A 16,044-nucleotide genomic window follows, 5' to 3' on the forward strand; every position below is an offset into this window, starting at 1 on the left:
CTTACTCCTACCCCCACTCCCAGTTCAAGGCAACAGCTAATCTACTTCCTGTCTCTATAGAGTTGCCTGTTCTGGACATTTCATCTAAATGGAATCATAGGATATGTGGTCTTTTGTAAGTGGCTTCTGTCACCTAGTTTAATGTTTTCAAGGCTCATCCATGTTATAGCATGTATCAGTATTTTATTCCATTTTATGGCTGAAAACATTTTTTAAAGTCTCCTTAATGCACATTAAATACTCATATGTTGATTGATTCATTCATTTTTTTTCTAGTCTGTGTTGTTTCTCCCTCACTCTTTCTCCTGCCCTTTCTTGGACAGGTTTTCTCTCTTGCCTTCTCTTTTGAAAGCACCCACACTCCTACTGTTACCGCAGACTCCTGCCTTAACTTTAATATCTACTGAGATTTGGAGCCTGTGGCACCTACTCTTTGCAATGACGGAAAATCTGGTTTCTGTCCTTTATTTCTTTCCAGTCCTTTCAGTTTCCATCTGTGTGCCCTCCAAATGCAATAGTTTGAGATTTCTTTAAAGAACATCATAGACTTGGCCTTGGAATGGAAGCTTCAAATGATATCTAAAGAATACATGAACCAGCCAAAGGAGAAAGTGGAGGGAATTTAAAAAAAAAAAAATCAAGAATGACAGCCAGAGAATTTTCACAAAATTCGGACAGGCTGTGGCCGTTCCTTATTCTTTTGCCTGATGGATTGCACATTTCCCACAAGGGCTTGGTACCATCTAGGACCTGAAGATACGCTGAAGGTTTCCTCGTAAAATCTAGCCTCTATTTTATTCTCACTTCCTTTCTTCTGGGTTTGGCCTATGCGAAGCCCACCGGTAAGTTATAAATGACTTATCAAGCATTAGCGTTTAGAGAGTAGACGGCTCCATAAATACCTACTTGGCCTCATTAAAAAGCTTCAGCGATTAAAGAGAATGATTAGTGTGGTGCCAGAGGGGAAAGCAGAAAATCCAACATCTGACTCAAAAAGGGCCAGACCTCTTCTCAGGGAAGACCGCGGGTGTCAGGGAAGAGGATCTGGCCCGCGCCCCGGAGCGGAGCGCCGGGCGTCGGCGTCTGCGGAGCCTGCACCGGGGCCTGTCACGGGAAGAGTTATGAAAAGTGCACGCGTTCTCAGAGACGATTACCCTCTTGCCCTCCACGCCTCCTTCCCAACCTCCCCTTCCACTCCCTGCTCCCCCCACCCTGGAACTCAAAGCATGATTAAAACAGAGAAACCTATAACGGGGATGAAATGACCCTCAAATGACTGCTTAATTACAGCGAAATGAAAGCCGGGGGGCTACAAATAACCAGGAACTGTCCCGGCTGTCACTGAAGAGGAGCCTGCGCATGAGTCATGAGTCATGAATTAGCCACTAAGTGTTCGCCGCCAGCCCCCAGCCGCCTGCCTCTGCCCTACCCAAGCCGGGCTCGCCGGCCCTCCACGCCTGGCCCCGCGGAGCCCCCCGCCCCCCGGGCGTCCGGGCCGGGTCGGAACCGGTCGGTTGTTGTGATTCCCAGGGCTCCCCCGTCGCCCCCGGCCGCCCGGTGGGTCGCTGGGTCGGGGAAGGCTCCCAGGCTGCGCAGGAGACAGGCTGACTGAAGGAGCGCAGCCAGCGCGGCTGCAGATAAGTTAATGTACACAGAGAGGATGTAAATTACCACGACCCGCAGCAGCAGGACATTGGCCAGGGCCCTGTCAGGGAGAGGACAAGCGTCGGGGGCTGCGCGCTCGCTGACACCCACCCGGGATGGAGCCGCCAGGCGGCCCGGCCCGGGAGGACCTCTTGGAGCCAGGCTTTCCTTGAAAACAGCTGCGTGTCGCTGACACCTCCAAACTAATGCATTTTTAATCAGGGGAATTAGCTCTAGGCGTCCCATATTTTTCCAGCCTCCCCCCACCAACCCCCGTCTCTTCCAGCCACGTCCCCCTCCCCGCCCCCAGCTTAGGGACTGGCATTCTGTTTCTTTACTGGGACTCTGCAGAGTTCCCCGCTGCCCCTACACCCCCGAGACCAAACCACCTTTAAAAAAATCTCCCTCGCCCCCCCCCCGCCATCCTCCCACCAGCCCTCCTCCAAGCGCCGGGTTCGCTCCAATGCAACTTTGGCCCCCACCCTTCCCTCTGTTTATACAGTGACATCACAGCCCCTGGCTCTCTCCAAGACTCAGAGAAAACAGAGTTCAAAAAGGCAAACAGGAAAGCCCGCTGGTCGTGGGCACGGGGTGAGATTCGGTCCACCCGCGGCAGAGCGCGCAGACGCGCACGTGCGCGCACCTCGGTGTGAGCCCATCTCCACTGGGACAGGCTGGGGAAAGGGCTGCCCAGGCTGCGCTCCCCGTCAGCCTCGGGGAACTCTTGTGCCAGCCCCTTAGAGAATTGAAAAGTGTCCGGTAGTCGCATAAAAAAAGTGAAAAGGTAAAACAGGTGAAATTAATTTTAACAATATATTTTTAACCTGATATATTCAAAACATTATTTCAATATGCAATCAATACAAAAATTATAAATGAGATATTTCATATATTTTTTTTGGCAGTAAATCTTCGAAATTACACTCACAACACATCTCAATTCAGACACGAATTTTTCATTGGAAATACTTGATCTGTAGTTACATTTCATAAAACTTAGAGTTGAAAAAATTGATTCACATACTCACATTGTTCCAAATATATGTAAGCACTTTTCGATAACTGAATCCAGTGTTCTTAAGTGTGAATTTACACTAATATGAAATAAAATTTGAATTAAATGAGAATTCTGAGTTAAATTAAATAAAAAATTAAATTTCTTTGTTGCACATTTTAAATTCCTAACAGCCACTTGCAGCTAGTGGCCACCAGATTAAACAACAGGGATAGAGAGTTATAGAATCTCCAAATTTCAGCTCTTGTTAACATAAAGTGGAGATAATAAATAGTATCTAATTTATGTAGGCTTGTTGTAAGAATTAAATGAAATACAGTAGAACAATGTATATTAAGTACTCGGCACAGGGCCTAGCACATAGTAAGTACTCAATAATGAAGGTAACTCTGAGAATTATTTCTCCACTTTAGTGATTTTCGCGTTTCATACTTCCTTCCTCCGGAACTTACTCTTAGGAGGGATTGTTAAATGAATGTGCAATAAGCTGCCAAAAATGAACAGAGTATTCAAACACTCAAGTGTCCTTCTGTCCCTATTTATTGGACACCCCTTTCACCCACAACATGCCTTCAGCTGCATTACTATCTGTACTGGCCACTCCAAATTTTATAAATAGAACAGATCTTCAGTGGTATCTATCCAGCTACCTAGTAAACATCTTGCAAAGATATTTTTAACTCGATCCACCAAAACCTGAATTGATGAGTATCATCCCTAATGTGCCTCTCCTGTTCCCTCATTGGTTGGTGTTGCCATTCCCTTGAAAGCCTCAGCCAGACTCTGGCAGTCATTCCAGGTTCTTCTTCCTCCTTCACTGTTCCCCTCACCACAACCCCTTAGTGAATCGCTAAGTCTTATCAATTCTACTCCTAAACACCTCCCAAATCCACTGATGTGTCTCGTTGTCCACTGCTATCCTTCACTTAGATGTTGTAACTGGTCTTTCTGCCTCTGCTTTGCCCCCCTTCAATTCATTCTTCATGCTTCAGCAAGAGTAACTTTTCTAAAGCCTGACTCCAATTATGCAACAAGTCTGCTTAACACTTAAATGACTTTTGACTCTTCCACAGGGCCTATGAGGTCCTTATGAAGTTTCCTTGCTTAACCCTTTTTTCTTGTCTTTTAAAAAACAGCCTTTACCTCCTCACCCATTCCCCTCCTGCCCCCAATTTCTGGCCTCTCTGAATCTTTTCCAGTTCGTCTACCACACCACATGTTTTCTGCTGGAGGAGCTCCCACGCATGGCCATGCTGGGTGCATCATATTCATGTCTATCCTACAAGTCACAACCCCACTCTGAGATGGTATTTGGTATGCACAGCCAGATACTTCTTCCCATTTTGCCACATGGCAACTTGTCTGCATAGTTGACTGCATCTGTTTCAGAGGATCCCTCAGCTTTGGGCTGTCAGTTAGAAAATGCCAGCTCCCTCTCAAAACTCTGTGCATGACACCTTTAGAAATCCTTTGAGATGCTAAGCATTTAGGTCATCAAAGGGGCACACTGGCTATTACTGATTTTGTCTAATTCCATTCCACAACACTGATTTTTGTAGTGTTTCCTTTCTTTGTTTCACTTTGACTGTAGATGCTGGCTGAGATGCATTGGCACTAGCACTATCTATTGCATGCAAAAGTTTTGCTTAAAAGAAGTGTTGATGTTGGAGCTGTGAGAAAAGCAGGCCCTACCTTGCGGGACCTAGGGAAGAATGGAATGTGAAAAGCTCACTTTAAAATGGTAGGGGTTTGGGTGCCAGGCAGGAGCAGTGGTGGAGCATTTCAGAGACCAGTCCGAGCCTAATGAGGTCCGCCAGGGCTCTGGGCAGGCGTCACCAGCTGGCTCTTTGCCACTCCTCTTGCCCTCCCAGACACACACAGTGCTGGGGGGTCAGCACTTACGCTAACACTGGAGACAGGCGGGCAACATGAGACTGGTGGATGAGGGCAGCGATGGCTAGGTATTTTCCCAGAGGACCAAAGAGCAGAATACGTATGTCTGGTTTTTGCCTCTGACACCTCCAGGCCTAGGGATGGATTCCCAGTGATCTCCTTCCATCAAAGGGCTTGATCCCAGGAAAGGCGAGTGAAGATGAAACTTCAGCTCTTTGTCTGCCTTTGGGATAAAGCTATGTGAAACTGTCAAAGCAAATATCATGTTTCCCTGGAAAACCGTAAATTCCTTTGGCTCTGGGTCCAGGAGGTTTGTCATGTGGTTAGAGGAAAGATGAGTATGTTGATCACAGGTCATCAGCTGTAAGGTTCTGCAGCTCAGGGCCCAGGTCCACATTGCCAGCTGCTATAATGCCAAGTATAATGTTGGGTTCAAGTAATGCTCAGTAAATACTCTTTAATTACAGCTCAAGATGAAGACAGTGAAATAGGTTGCTGTTTGTTATGTACTTGGCAACTGATGTGTATCATCAGATCAAATAGAGGTATTGATAAATTTTGTCAAGGGGCATGCACATTTTAAAAATGGAATAATTGTGGCCGGGCGCGGTGGCTCAAGCCTGTAATCCCAGCACTTTGGGAGGCTGAGATGGGCGGATCACGAGGTCAGGAGATCGAGACCATCCTGGCTAACACGGTGAAACCCCGTCTCTACTAAGAAATACAAAAAATAGCCGGGCGAGGTGGCAGCGCCTGTAGTCCCAGCTACTCGGGAGGCTGAGGCCGGAGAATGGCGTGAACCCGGGAGGCGGAGCTTGCAGTGAGCTGAGATCCGGCCACTGCACTCCAGCCTGGGCTACAGAGCGAGACTCCGTCTCAAAAAAAAAAAAAAAAAAAAAAGGAATAATTGTAAATGCTCTTGTGATAGAATATACCTGAAAATCTTCAGAAGGAAATGGAAGATTATTAAATTTTTTTTTGTTTGCTTTCTGGCTAGTTGGTTGATTTTTGCCAGATTCATTATATATTAAAGTAGCATTAACATTAAATTCATGCTACAAAATCAGATTGAAAAATAAGAAATTACCATAAGTAAACATTTTTTTCTCTTTTATAGTTTTGTAAACAGGGGCTCTGGATGCTTAGATAATGTTTTTGAAAGCTCCATCTTTCGTACTGTGCTTTGGTCAGAAAGAAGAAAAATACATGAGAAAAGCTATTTTGATCACCCATAGTACAGCAGTTGCTGTATCTTGTTAGCCTTTTTGTGGCATATTTAGCATTCTAAATTTCTAACAATTATTTTCCCCATATCATTTAATAAGCACTTCTTCATGTTATAATAAACCCTTTATGAATATAAATTGTAATGTGTACAGACTGTACTATCGTATAGATTTGCAACACTTACTTAACCACTCACATATTATTGGTTACTTGGGTTATTTTATTTTAAAAGTTTCCAAAGGTTCCCTTAGGAATAGAGTTTCATTAGTTTTAAAGTTATGGCAATATTTAATGTACATAGGGCATTATTTAATCATAACATATTGTTTTGGTGAAAAATAAAAGCCAGAAGTTTTATGTTAAATTTTTTTTGAAAATTGGCATAACACTAAAAGCAATCAGCCAGTTTCACTGAGCTCCCAATTTCAGAGAAAAACTGGCCTCTTCAAGTAAAGATTCCTTGTTCTTAGAGGGGAGGAGCTGATGATTAAGTAATCACAAGAAATAACGCATGGCAAGGGAACTCACCCAGCGTAGACCAGAAAATGTCCTCTAGAGAATGTGGCATTTACACCAGGACTCCTCAGGACAAGGAGGCGTTGAAAGCCCCAGCTATCCTGGCATGCTGAAATACTTTAGGGGGATAGCAGTGGATAAAACCCTTCTGCAAAGTCGTCTGCTAATATCTAAGAAGGGTTTTAAATATTTTCTTATCTTTTTTTAAAAAATGTAAATGTTCAGAGGTAACCAAAAAAGGTGAAAGAAGTCAACGCACTAAGGTATTCATCTTAGCATGATTCATCACAGGGAAAAAGGAAAGCATTTGTATGTCTAAGCTGAGGGACTGGCCATGACTGTGCCTGCACTGGAGTGTATGCATCATTAAAAAGTATACTTAGAGTAATGTAAAACTGGTGAGAAGACTGTTCTGGAATAAAAGAGGCATAACAAAAGACAATGCATGAATTAGTTTGAAAATAAACAGCAAAAAGTCAATGGGGGACAATTTTAAAAATTTGAATATCAATTGGATATTAAATTACATTAGGGAATAATCATGAATATCCTGCTGTGATAATGATACTATGATTATGTGGGAGGATGTTCTTATTTTTAGGAGATGCATATTGAAATATTTAGAAGTGAAATGCTACGATAATTACAGTTTACTTTCAAATATTTCAGCAAAAAACACATATGTATATGTGTATGTCTGCTTACAGACTCCCTGGATTTTCTACTTGGAAGTAGTACCGAGGAAGATCTAACACAGGTAATGTATAAGGACATGAAACAGCAAAATCTAAACACATACACACACACAGAGCAAATACGGCAAAGTATATATAATTGTTGACTCTAGGAGGAAAATACATGGATAGTCATTGCACTTGCCTTTTAACTTTTGTGTGTTTGAAAATCTTCATAACAAAGAAATGCATTATGTAGTATTACTTAGAAAAATTGAAAATGTGCCGTAATGGTTCGGGGATTGTATTAGGATGGTGGATTTATGAAAGATATTTTCTTCTTAATACTCGGATACATTTCCTACAACGAACATAGATCATTTTTATTATCAACAATTAAAGCCACATTCTGTTGAGCTCTTATTAGGTTCCATGCTTTGCGTGAATTATTCTACTTAATTCTTACAACAACCTTAAGAGGCTAGTACTATGACTGTCTCTTTATAGTTGAGGGCACTGATGTTTAAAGAGATCACACTACTTGCTCACTAATACAAGTGGCTATGCCAGGATTTGAACATAGGCACAAGTGATGCTTTTACAATTCAACAATATCTTGAAAACTATTTTGAAAAATAAAAAAATTATCTATACAACTGAAGATTTCACCCCAGAGGCAGTGTACCGATATGGATTTAGAAGCTGAAATCATGATTCAAGGCCTGGCTCTGCAGTTTGCCACTTGGGTGGTTGTGTGGTGGGTGTGCAATGCCTGATCTCGCCTCCTTTGGTGTAAATGGGCCAGTGTGCTGTGAATGATAAATTGTCCAACAACGTAAGTTGTGATCATTGCTCTGAGGGATTGATAGTGTAACTGAATATCTAGAAGACCATCACTGTCCAACTTTATGCTTGGCTTTTTACATTTTATTTTAGAGTTTGATTCCGTTGTACTGAAAACATCCTTGGGTGACATCTTTTGTTTTGTCTTGCTTTTTGCTTTTTCTAGAATTGTAAAGGATAAGAATAGAAAATTGTCCTTCATTTGTTGCTAAGCCCTGTTTGGGAGAATCTGCCCTTCCCATTGGTGGCATAGCTGACAACCTAGGAGTGCGTCTAGAGGATGGCTTCCCTCAAAGACGGGGACCAAAAAGTTGTGTCAAGGTACAAGGCAGATCTATAAAGAGTGGGCTTCCATACCTCACTTTGCAGACTTGAACACCATATCCCTCATTTTCAACATTTGCATCTAGACTCAGGCTAAACAGTAGAAACTACAATGAACTGTTGCTAACTGATGAATGGGTGTTGAGAAAACTTACTCTATTTGTGTAATTTCCTGTCACCAGCATGAAACGGTCAAGAAATTGCCATTGTTGTGAAAACTTCAACTCAATAATTCAGAGATACAGAAAATTGGCACAAGAATGTTATTTCTTCGTTTGGACAAAAATCTCTGAACTTTCTGAGGTTCACCCATCATTGTTGTAAAACTCTAAAGATCAAGTTTACTTTGGAAGTTCTGCTACAACCTCAAGTATCATGTTAGCCATAGCATGGCAGTGGGGAAAACGGAAAAGAGCAGCCCACTATTTCCAAGAACCTCTATTATTTTAAAGCTCACAGTGTTTGTTTTACTAATTCGGAGAGAAGAAAAGATCACAGATTATTTCTCAGGTTAGTGTTTAACATTTTGCTTTTCCACATCAACCTTCCTATTATCAATGCCATTACTGAAAAGCGTGGATATAATAAACTCATATCATGAATATGAATAAATAACATGAGCTAGACAATCTTTGACTAGGGTTGACTGTCCTCAATCCTTTCAAAGTTCGTGTATTTGTTTTTTGTTACTGATGTAAGCAATGACAAAAACTTACTTTTTTTTGTTGGAAGAAAAAGGAAGAGAGAAAGCAAGCAAAGATCCCCCGTGGGACTGCATATGGAGTTAGTTCATGTATAGAGAGCTACATAGTCCCATCATCTCACTGGGACACCACAAAGTAGTGCAACCAAGAAAACAGCTAGCTTTCCTTTGTGTGATGAAAACATCACACAAAAATGACACAGGGCCCTTGGAAGGTTAAGGTTGTATCACTAGGGACACCAGAAGCCAGTGACTGGCAACAGTAAATAATGGCTCACGATTAATGGTTGGAAACCTACTGATAAGACCATTGGATACCAAAACATCAGAGGAATGTTGGCTCCAGTTGGTTTAATCCTGCAAACCATTATAATCTGAGCATTGTAAGGCTTATTTGCACTGTTTCTCTTATCTGTTTGTCTTGAAGATTTAAATTAAATTTATATCCTTAGCTTAACAGTTCAATTTCTTTCTTAAATTTTTTGCTCAGTCAAGAAGTATATATTAAGTAACCACTATAATACTAAACTAAGTGTGGTAAAGAACACAAAGAAATAAATCTCATGATATAGTGCTCAAGGAACTTAGAGTTGAATTGGTAGGGTCAGAGAAACAAGAAGCAGTGATTAGTATGTGGTTAGATTAGTCAGGGAAGGCTATGAAAAGGCAACTAATGAATCCTGTTCACTGACTCATTTCATTTATCCACTCGCTGTGAAACACTTCCTGAATTCCAAAGAGTGGCAAATGATTATGCTGGTGAGGAATGCCATTCTTACCAGAACTTCGCTAAGGTAACAGAACCTCACTAACTATGTGGAAACCACCTAATCCACCCTTTGCATGTGGATCGGCAGTTTTTCTCTCTGTATTAAAAAAATTTCCATTTCCACAGACTTAAAGGTAGTTGTGGAATGTGGCTTTCCTTTTCAGCAAATCCAGTGCCAGCATTGTTCTCTCAGGCCAGCATTTATCAAGTTTTGATGTTTTAGTTTAGTGGTGACCGTTATATTTATTTTCATAGTGAGAAATCTAAGTCATTTTGGGCACTGGTTCAAGGTTACACGATGAAGGTTACATCATGGACTCTTTCCCTGAACTCACTCACAAACTGGAACTATAATTCATGAGCAGTGGTTCAGCCAGGAGGTGAGATGGGGCCAACGTCACACCATGACTGTTGAGAGGACTTACCTAACAGACGGCAACCTTTTGAGAATGACTCTATTTCCTAATTTCTCAAAATGGATTCTAGGGAACTTATTTTTCTTTTCTTGCTTAAAGTATTATACTGAGTGATCAAGAGCACTGGGATTGTCAGGGTCACCAGTGTCCTCCATTGCTAAATCCGGAGGTCAGTCTCAGGCCTCATCTTGGTTGAATTCTCTAAACAGTTGCTTTACTTGATCAATCTGTTCCCTCTAAAGCCCTTTCTTTACTTGGCCTCTGGGTCATCACACTCACTTCGGTTTTCTCCTACGTCACTGGCTGTTCTTCTTGTTTTCCTTTGCTCGTTCTTCTTTATCTTCTCAATCTCCTAACATTGGAGGCCAAACCAAGCTCCTCATCCTTCCTTCAAACCTGCTTGTGATCCACCTCAAGAAATGGCAACTCTTGTTTCCAGATGTTCAAGCTAAAACACTTAGAGTCATCTTTGATTCCTCTTTTTCTCTTACACACCACATCCCATCTATCAGGAAATTTTGTTGGTACTTCCTTTGAAATATATCTGGAATGTGTCGCCTCTTATTACCTCTACTGCTTCTACCCTGGCCAGACCACCATGATTCCTTCCTGGATGATTGCGATAGCTGTCTCCCTGCTTCTTCCCTTGTATTTCTAAAGTCTACCCATAACACAGATTCTTTAAACTTATGTCACTTCTCTGCTCAAAACTTTCCAATAGTCCCTATCTCACTCAGGGTAAGAGACAAAGTCTTTACAATGACTTCCAAGGTCTTCCATGACCTGGCCCCTGTAACTTCTCTGATTTCATCTCCTTCTACTCTTCTCTTTCTCATACCTTTGCAGCTGCATTCATGCTTTCTGTTTCTTCAACATTTCAGGAATGCTCCTGACTTGGGGATTTTATAGTAACTGTTCCTTCTGCTTGCAATGCTCCTCCTCCCTGCGGCCAGGTGACTCACCCCCATACCTTCTCCAGGTCTTTGCTCAAGCATCAGAGAAGCCTTCCCCAGCCAATTTCACACCACAACCACATCCTTGTCTCCTAGAGTACTCATCGTCATTTGATATACTACTTATTTTGGTTATGGATGCGGTTCCTCACAGCCACAAAATGTGGTCTCCCTGTGGACAGGAAATACTTCGTTTTCTTCATTGCTATATTCCTAATGCCAGAAACGATGTCTGGCACATAGCAGGCACCTAGATGTTTTTGAATGAACGTCCTACTCCAAGGCCACATCATGAAACAAATCTCCAGTGAAGCTCATGCCCAAGGCTGTGAGGAAGTTGTTACCATGGGCACTTCTCTGCTTACACTTGTTCTTACAGCAGACCAAGAAGCTGTGTTGCTTGGCTTTGTTTTGTCTTGATTCCCTTGTAGATCATGTCCTTGGGATGACTGTGCCTTCCCATTTATTTCATTCTGTTCTCCCACCATTATTTTGCTTCTGTATCATAATATAGTCAGTTCATTTTTAAAGATCAAGACTATGTAACTAAAATGTGAAGAAATCTTAAAGTTGCCCTGTACATCAGAGATAACTATGAAGCAATGAGATTGAAGCAAGATAGTTTAATCATAAAAAAAAATAATTTGAAAAAATATAGAATCACTGGAGAGATTTCTTTTTTTCTGCTCTTGACCTGGAGCAAACTGGACTGGTATTATATCACCAAATCTGGGTTAATCCAAAGGAAATAATGAGATTAAGTTAGAGGTAGGCATGGAATGGGGCTTACAGATGGACTAAAGTTGTCAATTAGGTATATTAGTTGCTAATCTGGGATGATGAAAGACTTTAAACAACCACATGTAAATGTCTGGTGTGGCCTGTTGTTGGTGAAAATCTCAGTTATAACCTTCTCACTCTGCATGTGAAATGTCCAAGGCAGAAAAGTGGCCATGGTGAGTCTGTAATTCCCAAGCTTGATGTGCTTTAATGGGCTGGTTTCTACTGGTCACACACACAAACTCCAGTTTCCACCCGTGGTCACTCATAGCACCTTGATGCACTTAGCTCACTGGCCAGCTTTCAGCTACTTAGAGTTTATATTTAATTGGCTCATCCTTTCTATCCCAACTTTTGAATAATCCAAGGCTTCTATTCACCTTCTGTCTCACTTACATTTTTGTCTACCAGTCTGAGACCTTCCTTTTCACCTTTCAAACATGAGCCAGTTACAGCACCACAGATCATCCAGCCATACTCTTGCTCCAGAATTCTGTTTGATGCAATCCTAGCACCTCTATCTTTCTTCAAGTTAAGTCCTCTGAAAGGCTTATCCTTTCAACACCTGTGGTCCCAACTCTGCTTACAGCCTCAGATAATACAAAATTAGATCCAAAACGAACAGTTTTGTACTACAATTAATATTCATAGCTCCTGATCCCCCAGCCTCCTGTCTCATCTAACACAGATTTAGGAAGCTTAGAGAACACCAGGTAGGGTATATATAAGAAAAGTATACGCTGGCTGAGCACACTGGTTATGCAGGTAATCCCAGCACTTTGGGAGACCGAGGCAGGAGGATCACCTGAGTCCAGGAGTTTGAGGCCAGCAGAGGAAACATGCTGAAACCCTGTGTCTACAAAAAATACAAAAAATTAACCAGATGTGGTGGTATGTGACTGTAGTTCCAACTACTGGGGAGGCTGAGGCAGGAGAATCACCTGAGCCTGGGAGGTCGAGGCTGCAGTGAGCTGTGATCACACCTCTGAATTCTAGCCTGGGTGATGAGAGTGAGACCCTGTCTCAAAAAAAAAAAAAAAAAAAAAAAAAAAAGAAAAGAAAAAAGTATACACCGTGACATATTATATTTAAATTGCAGGGCTGGGCACAGTGGCTTATGCCTATAATCCTAGTACTTTGGGAGGCTAAGGTGGGTGGATCACCTTAGGTCAGGAGTTCGAGAGCAGCCTGGCTGACGTAGTGAAACCCCATCTCTACTAAAAATACAAAAAAATTAGCTGGGCGTGGTGGCAGGTGCCTGTAATCCCAGCTACTCAGGAGGCTGAGGCAGGAGAATTGCTTGAACCTGGGAGGCAGAGGTTGCAGTGAGTTGAGATCCTGCCATTACACTCCAGCCTGGGCTACAACAGCGAAACTCCATCTCAAAAAAAAAAAAAAAAAAAAAAAAGAAAAAGAAAAAGAAAAAGAAAAAAAATGGAGAAAACCAAAGACAAACAGAAAATTCTGAAAGAAGCCAAAGAAATAAGAACACCTTACACCTTACCCATAGTGGAACAAGCATAAAAATTCCACTGGACTTCTCATCAGAAACCATGTAAGCAATAAGAGAGTAGAGTGAAATATTTAATGTGTTGAAAGAAAAAAATCCACCAATCTAGAGTTCTATAAACTGTTCTTCAAAAGTGAAGGAAATTAAGAGAATGAAAAAGACAAGACAAGCCACAGACTGAGAGAAAATATTTGTAAAACATACATCTCATAAAGGGCTTGTAGCTAAAATATACAAAGAACTGCTAAAACTCAACTGTAAGAAAACAAACAACTCAACTAAAAAGTGGGTAAAAGACCTAAAAGACATTTCACCAAAGGGGATATACAGATGGCAAATAAGCATATGAAAAGATGCACTTTAGGGAATTGCAAATTAAAACAACAATGGGGTACCACTTATAGAGTGGCAAAAATCCAAAACACTGACAATTCCAAATGCTGCCAAGTTGTGAAGCAATAGGAATGCTCATTCATTGCTGGTGGAAATACAAAAGGGTACAATCATTTTGGAAGACAGTTTGGCACTTTCTTATAAAGCTAAACGTAGTCTACCATACAATCCAGTGATGATGCTTCGAGGTATTTAGCCCAATGAGTTGAAAGCTATGTCCACACAAAAGCCCGTGCATAAATGTTTACAGCAGCTTTATTCATAGTTGCCAAAAATGGGAGGCAACCAATATGTCCTTAAATAAGCAAGTGAATAAACAAACTGTGGTACATTTGCATAAGGGGACATTATTCAGTACTAAAAAAGAAATGAGTTTCAAACCATGAAAAGACATTGGAGGAATTTTAAATACACATTGCTAAGTAACATAAGTCAGTCTGAAAAGCTGCCTTCTACGTGATACCAACTATATGACATACTGGAAAAGGCAAAATGATAGAGCCAGTAAAAAGAGCAGTAATTGCAAGGGGTGGCCATGGGGTGGGGAAGGGAATAGGAGAGGGATGAATAAAGGAAGCACAAAGGCTTTTTAGGGCAGTGAAACTACTCTGTACGATACTGTGGTGGATACATGCCATTAGGCATTCCTCAAAATCCAAAAATATGTACAATACAAAGAGTGAGTTCTAATGTAAACTAGGCACTTAATAATGTATCAGTGTTGGTTTATCAATTGTAACAAATGTATCATACCAATGCAAAATGTTGATAAAGAAAACTGTGAATGGAAGTGAGGGAGGAAACCGTACTCTCTGGTAATTTTTCTGTAAACCTGAAACTGCTCTAAAAGATAGTCTTTTTTTTTTTTTTTAAGTGAAGGAGAAATAAAGACCTTCTTAGACAAACATGAAACACTTTATTCTCCTTGGCAGAAAGGTGACTAGTCATGTTAAAGCTAAGCATCTACCCACCAGTCTGGACAGCATGGTTCTGTTGAGTTGAACACACATTTATAGGGCACCTTTTATGGGTCAGGCAGCAGGCTTGGTAAAGTGGGGTCAGGGATGCCTGCATCCCAGAGCTCAAAGTCTAGATGGGCAAATGGAGGCACACAGACGGTGATTCTAACTATGCTGCGTTACCATCACTATGAAATGAGATACCATTTCCCTACACCCAGGAGTTCCTACAGGACAGGAAGGAACATTCCTTTGACGTATTTGTTCACCAGGTGTTTTCTGAGCAGCTCTTCTGTCCAGGCACTGTGCTGAGGTTATGCAGTGAACAAGATCACCCTGCCCTGACTCATGGTGCTTGCAGCAAATATTGGGGGCGTCTCCACAGTGTTGAGGCAAGACCTGGTTTCTAGTTACGTCACTTCTCGTAGGGAGGGGATGAGCAAGGTTTGGAGCAAGAAGGGCGGTTTCCCCAGTCATGTCATAGAGGAATGGGGTTAATTGTTAAGGTTGCAACCTCTAATCTGGAGCCTTCTGAAACTGATGGAGCCTCTGTGTTCCAAGATCCCAAGAATATAGGAGCAGAAACACTTTTCCAAATTGGCTTAAAGACTCTCTCTTCCAGGATTTCTCTGTGACTCTGATTAAAAGAGAAAAAGAAGAAAGAGGAGGCAGAAGAGGAAGAGAAAAGTAGGGTAAAGGAAAGGCATTAACCCCACCACCACCCATTCCAGTCCCCTAATCCAATGTGTTCAGGACATTTTAGCAATGTTTTCCTAAATACTTTAAATTCATTGTCAGTAGGACTAAATCTAAGACAGTTTTGCCATGGGGACACTTGGCTCACTGTAGAGATATAACGGATCTAGCTATGAAAGGACTTCACCAGTTTGCTGAGCATAAAAAACTAATTATGGGGCCTGATTGAGAAAAGCAGACGTGTGGCTTATTAACATAAAGTGGAGACTAATAATTGCTGCTATGTGACTGATTCTGTGTTAGGTGCTTAACATGTCATGTTATTCCTTTCTCCTACCCTCTCTCCCTCCCTTCCCACATGATTATTGAGTGGTCTGGCACATGTCACTGAAGATACACTGCTGCCAACCCTTGTCCTCAAAGAGCGTGCTCTCGATTGGAAGAGACTGGCAGGTCCATGGGCAAGCCCAGTATGATGACATCCATGTGCCTATGCTAGGGAGGGTACAAGGTATCGTGGCAGCACATAGGAGGGACACCTATCCAGCCTTGTGGGAGCAAAGGCTCTGGGGGGGGTGATATCTAAATTTGGACCTGAAGCATGAGTAGCAATTAGTCAGATAAGGGGAGAGGAGACAGCAGGAAAAAAGCCAATTTCAGGCAGAGAGAACAACCTCTGCAAAGAACCGAAGATAAGAGAAAGTCAAGAAGGTCTGACTTGGCTAAAGG

General features: G+C 41.9%; 1 long non-coding RNA gene across 1 annotated transcript in view; it reads left to right on the top strand.

Annotated features, from left to right (window-relative positions):
• LOC126941452 (uncharacterized) overlaps window positions 1-16,044 on the top strand; it is a 391,778-nt gene that overhangs the window by 364,865 nt on the left and 10,869 nt on the right. The window contains exons 8-9 of the long non-coding RNA XR_007721308.1: window positions 6,965-7,052; window positions 7,979-8,646. This is a non-coding gene — a long non-coding RNA (uncharacterized LOC126941452). The remainder of the gene's footprint in view (window positions 1-6,964; window positions 7,053-7,978; window positions 8,647-16,044) is intronic.

This window comes from Macaca thibetana, chromosome 18 (assembly GCF_024542745.1).
Source record: "Macaca thibetana thibetana isolate TM-01 chromosome 18, ASM2454274v1, whole genome shotgun sequence".
NCBI lineage: Eukaryota > Metazoa > Chordata > Mammalia > Primates > Cercopithecidae > Macaca > Macaca thibetana.